We start from the raw sequence: 18,723 nt of genomic DNA on the forward strand, positions 1-18,723 counted from the left end.
CTTTTTTCTCTGTTTTGTTATAATAAAGAGTACCCTATACACAAGCCCCACACATTACACGTGTAAAAGCACCACTTATATACACATCCCCGGGGTTTGGGAAAAAAAATAAAAATGGCCCATTCGTCAACAAGGCGCTATTCACCAGAGGAGGCTTACGCCATCCTTGCGTCCGACACATATACAGCCAGTGAGGAAGATCCCACATTCCTCTATTCCTCTTCCTCCTCCTCCTCCCGATCTGGTGTGGAAGGACCCCCAACAAGGTGTCCTAGGACCCAGGCAACTCCTGCAGCAATCGATCCCGTATGGATTGCACCCCCCGAAAATTTTCAGCCCATCATTTCGGATTTCAGCAGCAGCTCAGGAATGCATTTTCACACTACTGGCCTCACTGAAATTGACTTCTTCAAATTCTTTTTCAGTGAGGAAATAATAAATCTTATGGTGGCCCAGACGAACCTGTATGCCCAGCAATTTTTCACCCAAAATCCCACATCATCCAGATGGACCCCCGTAAATGCAGCAGAGATGATGACATTTTGGGGAATTGTGCTGCATATGGGCATAATAAAAAAACAAAAACAGAGATTAATCAGTACTGGAGTACTGATATTCTCTACAGTACACCGGTATTCCGCATGGTCATGACAAGGACACGATTTGAAGGGATCCAAAGATTTTTGCATTATAGTGATAATGTGCAGTGTCCTCCGCGAGACGATCCTAACTTTGATCATCTACATAAAATTCGGCCAGTGGTTGAACACTTCAGCAGAAAATTTGCTGAAGCGTATGCAGCGCCCCAGAGTCCTGGTCGCTGCAGTAATGTTATTCTTCCACCAGGGGGAGTGATATTACGTCTGATGGCAGTAAAGGAGATCTCCTGTCCAGGTATCACAACCACAAAACACACTTCACACTCCAGGCTGCCAGGGGGAGATAAGCTTCTATCTATTAGGGCACTCCTCACACTTGGGTAAAACTGGTGGGTTGGATAGGAAGTGAGGGAGAAGTGAGCTGGGTTTCCCCCCAGGGAGCATCAGACAGAACCTGACCGAGCTTGGAGAAGCTGGCTGGAGTGGGTTCCAGCCAGACCCAGACTGCGGTCTGCGGAGAACGAGTGTCCACGGAGCTGCGCCTGCCCCACGTGCGGCAGCATCCCAAGAAAGAGACATTGAGGGGAATTGCGTTGCAGTGAGTGAGAAACGAAGTTGTGGCAAAAGGAGAGGAACATCAGAGGGAGACCAGCTAGAAGCAGGCTGCCTCCTTCTGAAGTGCAGTACCGGTAGCCAGAACACCGAGGGAGTAAGGACCTCTATGCTTTACTTCAGAGACTGGCAGGACAATTGATTCCAGGTTGGCTGCCCGACCTTATACCCAGGAGGCACGGTGGCAACTTGTGGGGGCCGGGGCGTCTCTAGGGTCCCTATAAAAAGCCTCAGGCCATCAGTCATATGGGTTTGTCCTATCCGTCAGGGGGACAGAGAGGAAGACATAACATCTAGAACATCTACAACAGTTGTGAGGACCTTACCGAGTTGCTCAGCAGGGAGGTACTACAACACACAGACGCTAGAGGAAGGCTACTGATTTCCACCTGGATAAGGAGACTCTGGAATTGCCCTCAGACCGGCCGGACTCTGCCTGCCGTGGTCCATACCCTGGACTGTGGATGCTGAAGCCTTCAGTAAAGGTAAAGAGACTGCAACCTTGTGTCCTCGTTATTCCCTGCACCTTACATCATCCACCATCACCATCTACACTCTGGGAAGCCCTGGGGATACCCTTCACCTGTGGGAAGGTATACCATCTAGCTGCCATCCCATCACCCCAGCGGACCCCTAAGCAGCGTCGGTCACCCTGACCGAATACCACATGTGGCGTCACGAACATTATTCCTATAAATACTCTTTCTTTTATTGGACGTCCCTCAAAGGGCCACGGGCCGGATCTGGCCACCGTGACATCCCCACCGAACAGAGGGACCCGGTACAGAGTACCCCATTGCCCTGACGTGGGGGTGCTCCACGTACATACCCCAGAGGGACATCTCTATTGATGAATCTCTCGTTCATTTCAAAGGGAGGCTAAAATTCCGACAATACCTGCCCAGTAAGAGGTCCCGATACGGAATAAAGCTGTACAAACTGTGCGAGAGTACCTCAGGGTACACCCACAGATTTAGGGTCTATGAGGGGAAGGACACCCAAATTAACCCCCCTGAATGCCCCCCCCCCCCATCCTGGGGGTGAGTGGGAAAATTGTGTGGGAATTGCTGCACCCACTGCTGGATAAGGGTTACCTCTACATTGACAACTTTTATACCAGCATCCCACTCTTCATGGCCCTCTCTGCCAGAGGTACAGCTGCATGTGACACCGTGTGAAAAAAATCAGCGAGGCCTCCCCAAGCCGTTAATTGGGCAAATGCTGAGAAAAAGGGAAAGCAGAGCCCAATGCAGCAACAACATGCTGGTGGTCAAGTATAAGGACAAAAGGGATGTCCTTATCCTGTCCACCATACACTGTGACAACAGCACCCTTGTCACTGTTCGTGGGACCACAGCACAAGTCCGAAAGCCAGATTGTATCTTGGATTACAATCGGTACATGGGGGTGTGGATCTTTCAGATCAGGTCCTCCAACCATACAGTGCCATGCGAAAAGCCAAAGTATGGTACAAAAAATTGGCCGTGCACATTGTACAGATGGCACTGTACAATGCTTTTGTGCTGTCCCGATCTGCAGGCAATACGGGTCCCTTCCTTCAGTTTCAGGAGGTAGTCATCAAGGCCCTAATGTGTGGCACTCGGGGAGGTGAGGGCCCCAGTACTTCTGAATCTGATAGTGCCCGTATTGTCCCAGGTCAACATTTCCCAGGACAGGTTCCCCAAACAGCGAGGACAGGACGATCACAAAAAAAGGTGCAGAGTATGTTCCAAGAGGGGAATCCGAAAGGACACAATTTACCATTGTGAAACCTGCCCTGAGAAACCTGGCATTTGCATTAAGGATTGCTTCAAAGCATACCACACGTCTACAAATTAATAAAATTTGTTTGTACCCTGTTGACACAACACACTTTTATAAATCTGATGTACCCCGCACATCTTACATATAACACCACATTATAAATTCATACAAAAGTAAAACAAAAAGCATTGCAATCAATACTATAAAACTATGCCTCTAGATAAATTCATTCAGGGGTGTAGATTCCAAAATCTGGTCACTTGTGAGGGGTTTCCGCTGTTTAGGCACATCAGGGGCTCTGCAAACGCAACATGACGCCTGCATACCATTCCATCAAAATCTGCAATCCAAAACGTCACTCCTTCCATTCTGAGCCCTGCCGTGTGCACAAACAGTGGTTTTCCCCCATATATGGGGTATCGGCGTATTCAGGAGAAAATGTGCAACAACTTTAGTGGTTTAATTTTTCCCGTTACCTTTGTGAAAATAAAAAAAATTGGGGCTAAAAGATCATTTTTGTGGAAAAAATGTGATTTTTTTTTCACAGCTCTACGTTATAAACTTCTGTGAAGCACCTGGGGGTTCAAAATGCTCACCACACAGCTACATAAGTTAGTTAAAGGGTCTAGTTTCCAAAATGGGGTCACTTGTGGGGGTTTTCCAATGTTTAGGCACATCAGGGGTCTGCAAATGCAACATGACGCCCGCAGACCATTCCATCAAAGTCTGCAATTCAAAACGTCACTCCTTCCATTCTGAGCCCTGCCATGTGCACAAACAGTGGTTTTCCCCCATATATGGGGTATCGGCGTATTCAGGAGAAAATGTGCAACAACTTTAGTGGTTTAGTTTTTCCCGTTACCTTTGTGAAAATAAAAAAATTGGGGCTAAGATTTTTGTGGAAAAAATGAGTTTTTTTTTTTTTTTTTCACAGCTCTACGTTATAAACTTCTGTGAAGCACCTGGGGGTTCAAAGTGCTCACCACACAGCTACATAAGTTCGTTAAAGGGTCTAGTTTCCAAAATGGTGTCACTTGTGGGGGTTTTCCAATGTTTAGGCACATCAGGGGCTCTTCAAACACAACATGGCGTGCACTCTCAATTTCAGCCAATTTTAAATTCAAAAAGTCAAAAGGCGCTCCTTCCCTTCCGAGCCCTGCTGTGCGCCCAAACAGTGGTTTTCCCCCACATATGGGGTATCGGCGTATTCAGGAGAAATTGCTCAACAATGTTAGGGGACCATTTTCTCCTTTTACCCTTGTGAAAATAAACAAATTGATGCCGAATGATCCTTTTTTTGACTAAAAAGTTAAATCTTCATTTTTTCCTTCCACATTGCTTCTGCTCCTGTGAAGCACCCGAAGGGTTAATAAACTTCTTGAATGTGGTTCTGAGTACCTTGAGGGGTGCAGTTTTTGGAATGGTGTCATTTTTGGGTATTTTCTGTTATATAGACCCCTCAAAGTAACTCAAGTGTGAGGTGGTCCCTAAAAAAAAAAAAAAAAATGGTTTCCTAAATTTTATTGAAAAAAAATGAAAAATCGCAGGTCATATTTTAACCCTTATAACTTCCTGACCAAAAAATATTTTGGTTCCAAAATTGTGCTGATGTATAGTACACATGTGGGAAATGTTATTTATGAACTAATTTTTGTGACATATCTTTCTGATTTAAGGGCATTTAAATTTTAAATTTCAAAGTTGCAAAATTCTCAAAATTTTTGCCAAATTTCCATTTTTTCACAAATAAACGCAAGTCAAAAAGAAGAAATTTTACCACTGTCATAAAGTACAATATGTCACGAGAAAACATTCTCAGAATGACTAGGATCCGTTATAGCGTTTCAGAGTTATGACCTCATAAAGTGACAGTGGTCAGAATTGAAAAAAATGGCCTGGGCAGGAAGTTGAAAACAGGCTTCGGGGTGAAGGGGTTAAGAACTGGCCCCAGCACAGGAAATATAACATGTAGCATCCTAAACCCTACAGCCCCCAGACGTCAGTCCACTCTGATAGTAGAAAAGTATAAAAGCATTATACCAACAGAACCGCACTGACGTCTCTCCGCAGTGATTGTGTTTCATGAGGAGATGAATAATAAAATCCACTTACTTGTTATCACACAGGGAGCAGTGGTAGTTGTAGATATGGGTGATGATATAATTGTGATCCATCGTCGCTTCTGGCAGCTCGGGATGGATATCAGTTACCCTTCTTGCGTAACTTTGCCATAATGGGCCATGAATGGGTCTGCGATCACCGTCGATCATCCAACAGGCAGCATGGCACATCTCGCGCACAAGGGTGGATCATAGTCGCACTATAATAAGAGTTTATAGAGGCATGGGAAAATCTAAGTACACCCTGCTTGAACTCTTTGGTGTTACATCAAGACATAATATAAAATATCTCGCCCTTAAAACATCTTCACATTAAAGACATCCTGAGATGAACAACACGTGACAAGTCACACCGTACCATTATTTATTTACCAATAACCATTTCAAAATGCAGAAGCAGAGAGTGAAAAATAAGTTCACCCCATGGTTTGCTAGCTTTTAGGATCATCTTTATCAGTAATAACATGAAGTTGCAGCAAGGGTGTTCTTATTTTATCACACACTGCTTTTGCATTTTGGCATACTTTTTGTTAAATAAATAATTATGCTGTATTATTTATCATGTTCAAAACATAATATGAAGCATATACTCACACAAAAAGTAAAAACAAAGATATATTTTATTCGATACTTATAAAACGTTTGTCATAGATTACATGTATGTAACAATCAAGATACAATTATTATTAACAGAGCAATTTGAATATAAGGAACAGGTGCACCCATGTAAAATGTGTAGCACCACAGGGAGATCATAGGTAAAATTATGGAAGGATTGGGGCCAATACAACCAGTCTGTTAAAAGTGCCAGTGCATAATAACCACAGTAAATGTAGTCCACTTGCTAATATAATATAGAGACGTCCTCATCTCTCAATTTTAAATCGGCCACAACCGCATAGCAAGGGAGCCCCCTTCTATCCACAAACCAGTGTTCCCATCACACAATCTTACCCATATCCTTCTCCATATGTGCACAAACGCGCCCCATTTATCATGTTGTTTGGCATTTTCTTACTTTTAAGACCTTCTAAGGATCTGGTGCTTTTTTTATTTTGTCCTAATATGTAAAACATTAGAATTCAAAGAGGGTGTACTTATTTTTTCTTATGACAGCATGTATGATCAATTTATAAGATCTACTACATCACAAGCAGCAGTTTTTTGCCCTGTATACAGGTTGTCTTATGAAGCTGGAGGATGGATGTGATGTGAAACCTACCGGCAGAATCACAGACGTTTTCATAAGCTCAATCACAGAGAAACAGCGGTTGTTCTCCAGCTTTTGCCAGCATTGACCGGATGCTGATGTCAGCCTCTTACACCACAAAATGTCCATTTTCACAGGGAGCTAAAATAAAGGAAACAAATTCCACTAAATCTGTAAACTCTTTGACCCCAATCTTACCCAACTCTCATGTGTTATTTACAGTACTGGTCTCTGTGTGGGGCATGGGGTCTTCGGCGAGGTCCGAGATGCGAGAACAAAAAGGAACATAACCTTTTTCAAAATTGTCCAGATGTCAGCAAAATGTTTTTATATATACGCATGTAAAAATCCTGTTAACTGCAAGTCAAACTTTGCTAATCTCTATATCTCTGCATGGTGGATCATGTAAGGTTTCCACTCATCCCACAGATAAGAAGAGGGTGATGGAATTTACCAAACCAAGTGAGTTTAGCCTGAGATATTCAATAACTAAATTTCACAACCTTGACAAAGGAGATAGGGTGCCCTTCAGAAGGTTCGAATGATAGAAATGATTGTTTGAAGGGGGAAATAATGGATAAGTCATGTGTTGTCCAGAGACCGATGATAAGATGTGATACCTTATTCTCGAAGACTGTCCTGTTGTATAGATGGTACAGTCGCTCCACCAGCTCCTCCAGCTTTGTTTCCTGGAAGTTGGCAAGGTAGATGGAAGTTGGAGAAATAATGTCTTCCAGGAAACAGCCGGGGATGTTACATAGTGGTGTGGTGGAAAAGATAAGGAATCACCTGTAAATCCACTGGAAACATCAGTTCATGGTTTTACATAGAGGTAGATGTGTCCGGCATAACTCACCTCTCCTCTGTAACGGAGCTCTCCTCATTATCCGATGGGAAATCATCTGTATAGAAATATGGACGAGTGAAAATTTGTAATCAGACATGTTAAAATGCAGATCCCTACTAGAGAGAAAAAATAATAAATGTGAATAAAGTGAAAATAGATTAAAATGCCAGAACTATTTTTTTTGCAATTTCCCCTTACTTGGATTTTATTTCCATTTTCCAATACATTATGTGTTGTTATTAATTGTCATTGAAAAGAACATCTCATTGTACTGAAAACAAGTCCTCAAATAGTAATGTGGGTGAAAATATAAAAAAAAGTGATGTCTCAAAGAAGGAGAGGAAAAGATAAAAGTACAAAAACTAAAAATTGACCAGTTCCTAAGGGGTAAAAGGCACAGACCCTTCTGTAATTTGCATTTAGTTGTTAGATTTCGAAAATAACCTGTGACAGTAGAGAAAACTCATTGTTCTTTCTACAATACCATAACCCTGGATTGTATCTACAGGAAATGATAACTCACCATTATATATGAAAGATTCTCCAGTATTGGAATCGTCATCGTCAGTAATAAAAATTATGTCATCGGAGCTGTGAAATAAATGTAACAGAATATGAGCCGACATTAGTCATTAATCCCCATCAGGTATCTAGTACTGGAGGAGATGTAAGTCTTACCAGGTAATACTGTCCGGATCATCTGAAGGTGGTACAGTCAGATCTGTGGGGGCAACACAACATAAATCTCTTATTACATAGTTACATAGTTATTAAGGTTGAAGGAAGACTAAGTCCATCTAGTTCAACCCATAGCCTAACATGCCCTAACATGTTGATCCAGAGGAAGGCAAAAAAAAAAACATGTGGCAAAGAGTAAGCTCCACCTTGGGGAACAAAATTCCTTCCCGACCCCACATGCGGCAATCAGACTAGTTCCCTGGACCAACGCCCTATCAAGGAATCTAGTGTATATACCCTGTAACATTTTACTTTTCCAGAAAAGTATCCAGTCCCCTGTTAAATTTAATGGTATCCTTGCGACAAAATACTTCTTGGAGTCCTCTTTTTTGCCTATTACCATGAGAGATTTTGTTGCTCAGCTGCTTGAATTTTCTTTATCCAAAAATTTTTTTCTTTTTAAGGGGTCCCTCTACCTACAGCTCCAAGGCACCGCCATGGGTGCGTCCTTCGCGCCATCATACGCTAATTTATTTTTGGGGCTGTGGGAGAGGGACCTCTTTATGTCTGGACTCATGCCATCTGTGGACCGCATCCCATTATGGGTGCGGTTCATAGACGATATATTTTTTATTTGGCAGGGTTCAGTAGACTCCTTACAAGAGTTTATGGAGCAGCTGAACAGCAACTCCCTGAATTTACATTTAACACACAAATGTAATTCCAATGAGATGGAGTTTTTGGATGTTCGCGTGTACAGAGATGATAATGATTGTTTATCTACTGACATTTTTCGAAAAGCAACGGCTGTCAACTCCCTGTTACACGCGACTTCCTCCCATCCTCAGGCTATGATCAATGCGATCCCGATTGGGCAATTTTTAAGACTGCGAAGAATATGCTCTGATGATGGGGACTTCGAGAAACAATCAGCATTACTGAAGGAAAGGTTCATTGAGAGAGGTTATAGTCGCCGTTCAATAAAAAAGGGATACAACAGAGCGAGGAGAACCACCCGGCACCAAGCACTTTATGGCAATAAAATACAGAAAACAAATCAGAAGGTGAGATTTATCACACAATACAATGGACAGACTGAAATGATGAGATCCCAACTATTAAAATCATGGGGCATCCTAAGAGCAGATCCAATTCTGTCTCAATACGTGGGGGATGCACCCAACATAACGTACCGTAGATCAAGAAATTTGAGTGACTATTTGATTCAAAGCCACTATAAATTTGAACCAACAATCCCCTCTTTTCTAGATAACGGTAAAAGGTTGCCTGGGTGTAAAGCATGTGGTAAATGTGTGGCCTGTCCCAATATAATGAGAACAGATACTTTTGTAAACTCAAATGGGACCCATACCTTTAAAATTAAACACCATATAACGTGTACATCTAAGGCAGTTATTTACTACGCAGTCTGTCCATGTTCTCTGATATATGTGGGGATGACAACCAGGCAATTCAAGATACGGGTCAGAGAACATGTACGTGGTATAGAAGCCGCAAAAAAAGCGATAAATGCGGAGGAAATATCGGAGCTAAAAACCCTACCGAAACATTTTAGAATACATCATGAATGTGATCCATCTGGCTTAAAGTTTATAGGAATTGATACCATTACCATGAGTGAACGCGGTGGTGGAGTTGGTATACCTCTTGCTAAAAAAGAAACTGAGTGGATTTGGACTTTGGATACGGTCTCTCCAAAGGGTCTGAATGAAAACTTGAGTTTTGTTCCATTTTTATAAGGTATTTTATACACAATTATTAAAGAATTAGTCCTTTTGAAAAAAGAGAAAATTTTTTTTTAATGATATATTTTCTTATATTTTATCTTTTTATATTTTATATAACTTAGAGTGTTGGTGGTTCGTTCGTTTTATTATATATCCTTTTTCTTCTAAACAAACTTATATGGTAATATTTGGTCTACAAATATTTTTTTAAACAATTTTAAATTTTTTTAAAATATTTTTCGGTATTTATATGATCTTATAACCACCAGTGTTTGCAGGTATGCGCGCCTCTGTACATGTGTGTGTGTGTACATGTGTGTGCGCATATATGCATATATATACATATATTATTTTTTTAAAAAAATATATGTTTTTATCTCTTTAATATTACATTGGCCTTTGCATAGGGAATCCCTGTGTGTGTATTGTTAATTTAACTCATATATTAACTTATCTACTATATATATTTTTTTAGTGTCTACTTACCTTGCTATGATAGTTGGTTTGATCTCTCCCTCGGCACTTCTGGGACGGATTTCTTGAGCGGACCAGTGTGACTGCAAGGATGGAGATTCTTCCATACGGACTGCATACGGATAAGCTACAATCAACATAAATCAATATAAATTATAAATGTGTATACAGTGGAGTATGAGAGATGTTACTATACATATATACATATTATATTATATAATTTAGTATCCAACTCGGGTTCGTATAGGGCATTTGGGAGGGTTAGAATTAATAATTATTTGGTAAATCCTATATATAGTAGGGGATAGGGAATTTATGTACATATCACAAAACTTATTAGTCAAATTGAAAAATTTTTTGTTTATATGGATATTTTGCTGCTATGATATATATACTATATGCGCTTATGATCCCTTGTAATATTATGGGACAGATAGATGTGTGCCATGTACAGATACATGTGTGACATATACTACATGCATTCATGATCCCTTGTAATATTATGGGACAGATACATGTGTGCCATATATGTGTGCACCTATGTTGCACACATTTGTCTCTTTTTGTGTGTGCAATTATGCATGCACATTCATAAATATATATGCAAATATTTGGAGATATATGATAGTTATGCATATCTTATTTACATGTTACTACCCTCTTTCCAATTCCCTTTAGTTCCCCTCTCTATATATAGTAATTACAGAGTGGCCATTTTGGCCACTTGGACACTAAGTGTACCCCTTACTTTGTATATATAGTAATTACAGAGCGGGCATTTCGGCCACTTGGACAATAAGTGCACCCCTTACTCTGTTTGACGTACTCCTAATATAACACCTGAGACTCGGGACCTGGTCGTGCGCATGCCTGGTCTCCATGATGGGACTTTGCCGTGTCGCGTCCTTGTTGCTTGGAGACGTCGGGTACTCTGCCCCCGTACGTCCGGCTGCGTGGCGCGGGCGGCGGAAGTCCCTGACTGTGTGACTGCGCATGCGCCGGCGTGGCCCGGACCGTAGCGCTCAGTTAGTTACCACATAAAAGGATCCCATAACGCTCAAATGGCCACCCCCTGACGAAGGATTAGATCCGAAACGCGCGTCGGGGTGTGCTGCATGGGACTCGGCTGACCCCTTATACAGGTATATCATAACATTATATTCCTCCTCGGATCGGATTATGGCTGTGGGTGTGATAGTTTCATGAGATTTCTTAATAGGCACTGTGGTATATGGTGCAGCTTTCAGCAGTCTGCTACTATCTATGTCCACAAAACTGTGTACTTGGTGCGGATACTATAATTGTGTAATTCATGAGTTTTGCACTGGTTTATATTTGATTTTTTGCCATTTCTTGCACATTTTTTAACACGTGTTTTATGAGCAAGTACACTATATCACAATTAAATATTATAGTATCTCTACTATATTGTGCACCCATTGCGGACACTGTCAGTATATACCCTGTGGCTTTGGCACAGTATTGCACATTGCACCTTATTCTGCTTACTTTTTGCACATAAATTAATTAATATTGTCACGTACATATCATTTGAATTCAACAGTATATTAATTTCATATTTATTTATCAAATGGCACTTTAATGGTCCGACATCACCTCCTACACTATTAGTAGTAATTAATAAATTCTACATGCCCGCATGTTTTTATAAAAATTTTTTTTAATTTTGGAGGTTGTATTAACCTGTTATCCCAATATAAAAGGGTCAGCCTGTATAAACTCCCCTATTTTTTTCTTAGTATTCTGATTTTTATAAATTTTATTCCCATGTATGCGCACAAATTCTATATATTATATGTAAATTATATGTTACATTGCTGCTAATATTAAATAAAGGCATTTTATATCTCACTCCTGCTTGGTGTTATCTCTGGGTGGCTCCATATTGGCTGTGGCTGCTCTCTCTGGTTAGTGGGTTTCCACACTTCTCTCCACAGAACACGTATCACTGGCGATTATAGAAATACAATAAGAATAAATTTTAATTATTTATAATCAATTAGTATACAGTGATTGTTGTATCTGTGGTTGCGTTAATACTAATTACTGTGTTTTGCACAGGCACGTTTCTTTCACAGTCAGCTATGGATTTCAAATCCAGAGAGGAATCCTGGCAGGGGCAGATCAATGCAGTATTCTCCAATAATGATATAGCAGCTACAAATACTGGTGGTGTGAAATTTGATGAAATATTTAAGAGTATTAAAAATTTAACACACAAAAGAACCCGCTTATGGTGGAGTAAAGCGTTTTTAGAAAATTATATTCAACATAATCTTATCCCCAGAGGTCTACGTATACGAACTACACCATCCTTCCCTGTAAATGATGAGGAATTCATCAAAAATTGGGAAGAAACATGCAACATAGCCTCAAAACAACTTATGGAACTTTTGGTCAAATATAATGGAAAAAACTTGATTGAAACTGATAAAGTATTGGACGAGATGTTTGTCAAAGCCAAATCTTATCTATCGATTGAGCAAATGAACACGTTGGATGGCCAACTGGAGAAATGTATGGACGAATGGATCAAAGATATTCGAATAAATCAGACAAACAAACTTGTCCGAGATCAAAAAGATTTTGCTAATGGAAAAGTGTACCGGTGGCGAAGACCAAATCCAAATCCGAATCATGAAGGTCGTGATCGAAGTGTTTCTATATCATCGAATCAAGCCGTGAGTGATGTTTCTGGCGCTTCCTGTTCCGTTTCTGTGGCAACATCTATTGCCTCAACACCAAAGAGGAAACGAGAACCAAGATATACACCCTCCAAACGTAGTTTTGGATATCCTGCTGGAAATTCAAACCTTAAGGTGATTAACTTGAGCAGTTATATACTATCTGATGTTGAAATTGATGTCTTGTTGAGAGGTCTTATGTTCTGCCCTACTGCTCAATTCAACAAATTTAATGCAATCAAGGACTTACATCTCTTCGCTAGGAAGTTGATCTTTAAAAAACTTTTCCATAATGAGGATGCATTACGATTATTTCCCACAGAGACGGAGCAGGAGGCGCTGAGCATACTCAACGAATTGGCCCAAGAACACACTGAACCCGTGGGAGGTAAGGTTCCACCTTCTATCCGGCCCAAGTCACGGAAATTTCCCCCCTTGTCGGCTCATCCAACAATTGACGTATTTGTAAAAACTGTGAGTAGAGACTTTGATAGAATTCCACAGTTTCCATCTGGTGATAACCTTAATAACAAAGAGAAAAAAGCCTTAAAAAATTTACAAAATCTAAAGGATGTGGTAATTAAACCCGCCGACAAGGGGGGAAATGTTGTGATATGGCCTAAAAAACTATATGAGCATGAGGCCTTTCGCCAGCTAGGGGATAAAATATGCTACAGGAAACTGACCTTCAACCCACTGACTAAATTTCAAATGGAACTTGGAAAAATTCTTAAGGTGGCCCTTGACTGTGAGGTAATCACCAAAGAATTATATACAGCACTGTATGTACCAGAACCCGCTATACCAACCTTATATTTACTGCCAAAGGTCCATAAAAATCAAACTACCCCGCCTGGGAGACCGATTATTTCAGGCTGTGGAAACTATCTTGAAAAAATCAACAAATTTATAGATTCTAGACTCCAACCCATGGTTTCTGAACTTCCTTCATACATAAAAGATACAAATGATTTTCTGAAAAGGATTGATGGCTTGCATGTTGGTGAGGAAGCTCTCCTTGTATCATGTGATGTGGAGAGTTTGTACACCAACATTCGCCATCAGGATGGTATCCTTGCGACAAAATACTTCTTGGAGTCCTCTTTTTTGCCTATTACCATGAGAGATTTTGTTGCTCAGCTGCTTGAATTTTCTTTATCCAAAAATTTTTTTCCTTTTTAAGGGGTCCCTCTACCTACAGCTCCAAGGCACCGCCATGGGTGCGTCCTTCGCGCCATCATACGCTAATTTATTTTTGGGGCTGTGGGAGAGGGACCTCTTTATGTCTGGACTCATGCCATCTGTGGACCGCATCCCATTATGGGTGCGGTTCATAGACGATATATTTTTTATTTGGCAGGGTTCAGTAGACTCCTTACAAGAGTTTATGGAGCAGCTGAACAGCAACTCCCTGAATTTACATTTAACACACAAATGTAATTCCAATGAGATGGAGTTTTTGGATGTTCGCGTGTACAGAGATGATAATGATTGTTTATCTACTGACATTTTTCGAAAAGCAACGGCTGTCAACTCCCTGTTACACGCGACTTCCTCCCATCCTCAGACTATGATCAATGCGATCCCGATTGGGCAATTTTTAAGACTGCGAAGAATATGCTCTGATGATGGGGACTTCGAGAAACAATCAGCATTACTGAAGGAAAGGTTCATTGAGAGAGGTTATAGTCGCCGTTCAATAAAAAAGGGATACAACAGAGCGAGGAGAACCACCCGGCACCAAGCACTTTATGGCAATAAAATACAGAAAACAAATCAGAAGGTGAGATTTATCACACAATACAATGGACAGACTGAAATGATGAGATCCCAACTATTAAAATCATGGGGCATCCTAAGAGCAGATCCAATTCTGTCTCAATACGTGGGGGATGCACCCAACATAACGTACCGTAGATCAAGAAATTTGAGTGACTATTTGATTCAAAGCCACTATAAATTTGAACCAACAATCCCCTCTTTTCTAGATAACGGTAAAAGGTTGCCTGGGTGTAAAGCATGTGGTAAATGTGTGGCCTGTCCCAATATAATGAGAACAGATACTTTTGTAAACTCAAATGGGACCCATACCTTTAAAATTAAACACCATATAACGTGTACATCTAAGGCAGTTATTTACTACGCAGTCTGTCCATGTTCTCTGATATATGTGGGGATGACAACCAGGCAATTCAAGATACGGGTCAGAGAACATGTACGTGGTATAGAAGCCGCAAAAAAAGCGATAAATGCGGAGGAAATATCGGAGCTAAAAACCCTACCGAAACATTTTAGAATACATCATGAATGTGATCCATCTGGCTTAAAGTTTATAGGAATTGATACCATTACCATGAGTGAACGCGGTGGTGGAGTTGGTATACCTCTTGCTAAAAAAGAAACTGAGTGGATTTGGACTTTGGATACGGTCTCTCCAAAGGGTCTGAATGAAAACTTGAGTTTTGTTCCATTTTTATAAGGTATTTTATACACAATTATTAAAGAATTAGTCCTTTTGAAAAAAGAGAAAAATTTTTTTTAATAATATATTTTCTTATATTTTATCTTTTTATATTTTATATAACTTAGAGTGTTGGTGGTTCGTTCGTTTTATTATATATCCTTTTTCTTCTAAACAAACTTATATGGTAATATTTGGTCTACAAATATTTTTTTAAACAATTTTAAATTTTTTTAAAATATTTTTCGGTATTTATATGATCTTATAACCACCAGTGTTTGCAGGTATGCGCGCCTCTGTACATGTGTGTGTGTGTACATGTGTGTGCGCATATATGCATATATATACATATATTATTTTTTTAAAAAAATATATGTTTTTATCTCTTTAATATTACATTGGCCTTTGCATAGGGAATCCCTGTGTGTGTATTGTTAATTTAACTCATATATTAACTTATCTACTATATATATTTTTTTAGTGTCTACTTACCTTGCTATGATAGTTGGTTTGATCTCTCCCTCGGCACTTCTGGGACGGATTTCTTGAGCGGACCAGTGTGACTGCAAGGATGGAGATTCTTCCATACGGACTGCATACGGATAAGCTACAATCAACATAAATCAATATAAATTATAAATGTGTATACAGTGGAGTATGAGAGATGTTACTATACATATATACATATTATATTATATAATTTAGTATCCAACTCGGGTTCGTATAGGGCATTTGGGAGGGTTAGAATTAATAATTATTTGGTAAATCCTATATATAGTAGGGGATAGGGAATTTATGTACATATCACAAAACTTATTAGTCAAATTGAAAAATTTTTTGTTTATATGGATATTTTGCTGCTATGATATATATACTATATGCGCTTATGATCCCTTGTAATATTATGGGACAGATAGATGTGTGCCATGTACAGATACATGTGTGACATATACTACATGCATTCATGATCCCTTGTAATATTATGGGACAGATACATGTGTGCCATATATGTGTGCACCTATGTTGCACACATTTGTCTCTTTTTGTGTGTGCAATTATGCATGCACATTCATAAATATATATGCAAATATTTGGAGATATATGATAGTTATGCATATCTTATTTACATGTTACTACCCTCTTTCCAATTCCCTTTAGTTCCCCTCTCTATATATAGTAATTACAGAGTGGCCATTTTGGCCACTTGGACACTAAGTGTACCCCTTACTTTGTATATATAGTAATTACAGAGCGGGCATTTCGGCCACTTGGACAATAAGTGCACCCCTTACTCTGTTTGACGTACTCCTAATATAACACCTGAGACTCGGGACCTGGTCGTGCGCATGCCTGGTCTCCATGATGGGACTTTGCCGTGTCGCGTCCTTGTTGCTTGGAGACGTCGGGTACTCTGCCCCCGTACGTCCGGCTGCGTGGCGCGGGCGGCGGAAGTCCCTGACTGTGTGACTGCGCATGCGCCGGCGTGGCCCGGACCGTAGCGCTCAGTTAGTTACCACATAAAAGGATCCCATAACGCTCAAATGGCCACCCCCTGACGAAGGATTAGATCCGAAACGCGTGTCGGGGTGTGCTGCATGGGACTCGGCTGACCCCTTATACAGGTATATCATAACATTATATTCCTCCTCGGATCGGATTATGGCTGTGGGTGTGATAGTTTCATGAGATTTCTTAATAGGCACTGTGGTATATGGTGCAGCTTTCAGCAGTCTGCTACTATCTATGTCCACAAAACTGTGTACTTGGTGCGGATACTATAATTGTGTAATTCATGAGTTTTGCACTGGTTTATATTTGATTTTTTGCCATTTCTTGCACATTTTTTAACACGTGTTTTATGAGCAAGTACACTATATCACAATTAAATATTATAGTATCTCTACTATATTGTGCACCCATTGCGGACACTGTCAGTATATACCCTGTGGCTTTGGCACAGTATTGCACATTGCACCTTATTCTGCTTACTTTTTGCACATAAATTAATTAATATTGTCACGTACATATCATTTGAATTCAACAGTATATTAATTTCATATTTATTTATCAAATGGTCCGACATCACCTCCTACACTATTAGTAGTAATTAATAAATTCTACATGCCCGCATGTTTTTATAAAAAAATTTTTTAATTTTGGAGGTTGTATTAACCTGTTATCCCAATATAAAAGGGTCAGCCTGTATAAACTCCCCTATTTTTTTCTTAGTATTCTGATTTTTATAAATTTTATTCCCATGTATGCGCACAAATTCTATATATTATATGTAAATTATATGTTACATTGCTGCTAATATTAAATAAAGGCATTTTATATCTCACTCCTGCTTGGTGTTATCTCTGGGTGGCTCCATATTGGCTGTGGCTGCTCTTTCTGTTAAATTTAAGTAATGAATCACTCATTACAACATCATACGGCAGAGAGTTCCATAGTCTCACTGCTCTTACAGTAAAGAATCCGCGTCTGTTATTATGCTTAAACCTTCTTTCCTCCAGACGTAGAGGATGCCCCCTTGTCCCTGTCTCAGGTCTACGATTAAAAAGATCATTAGAAAGGTCTTTGTATTGTCCCCTCATATATTTATACATTAAAATAAGATCACCCCTTAGTCTTCGTTTTTCCAAACTAAATAGCCCCAAGTGTAATAACCTATCTTGGTATTGCAGACCCCCCAGTCCTCTAATAACCTTGGTCGCTCTTCTCTGTACCCGCTCTAGTTCAGCTATGTCTTTCTTATACACCAGAGACCAGAACTGTGCACAGTATTCTAAGTGTGGTCGAACTAGTGACTTGTATAGAGGTAAAATTATGTTCTCCTCATGAGCATCTATGCCTCTTTTAATGCATCCCATTATTTTATTTGCCTTTGTAGCAGCTGCCTGACACTGGCCACTGAATATGAGTTTGTCATCCACCCATACACCCAGGTCTTTTTCATTGACGGTTTTACCCAGAGTATTAGAATTAAGCACAGTTTTACATCTTATTACTTCTACCCAAGTGCATGACCTTACATTTATCCCCATTAAAGCTCATTTGCCATTTATCAGCCCAAGCTTCTAGTTTACATAAATCATCCTGTAATATAAAATTGTCCTCCCCTGTATTGATTACCCTGCAGAGTTTAGTGTCATCTGCAAATATTGAAATTCTACTCATAATGCCCCCTACAAGGTCATTAATAAATATGTTAAAAAGAAGAGGGCCCAATACTTACCCCCGTGGTACCCCACTGCTAACCGCAACCCAGTCCGAGTGTGCTCCATTAATAACCACCCTTTGTTTCCTATCCCTGAGCCAGCTCTCAATCCACTTACACATATTTTCCCCTATCCCCATTATTCTCATTTTATGTATCAACCTTTTGTGTGGCACCGTATCAAAAGCTTTTGAAAAGTCCATATACACTACATCCACTGGGTTCCCTTGGTCCAGTCCGGAACTTACCTCTTCATAGAAGCTGATCAAATTAGTCTGACATGAA

The 18,723-nt window shown here is 40.1% G+C and overlaps 1 long non-coding RNA gene across 1 annotated transcript; it reads right to left on the reverse strand.

Moving 5' to 3' along the window:
- Window positions 1–10,063: 10,063 nt before the first annotated feature.
- Window positions 10,064–17,604, reverse strand: LOC143804543 (uncharacterized). The gene is made up of 4 exons (XR_013221049.1): window positions 17,561–17,604; window positions 15,711–15,825; window positions 11,926–12,021; window positions 10,064–10,179 (listed from the first exon to the last, which is right to left on the reverse strand). It is a non-coding gene; the product is annotated as an uncharacterized LOC143804543 (long non-coding RNA).
- Window positions 17,605–18,723: the final 1,119 nt, after the last annotated feature.

Source organism: Ranitomeya variabilis, chromosome 2, assembly GCF_051348905.1.
Source record: "Ranitomeya variabilis isolate aRanVar5 chromosome 2, aRanVar5.hap1, whole genome shotgun sequence".
NCBI classification, from domain to species: Eukaryota; Metazoa; Chordata; class Amphibia; order Anura; family Dendrobatidae; genus Ranitomeya; species Ranitomeya variabilis.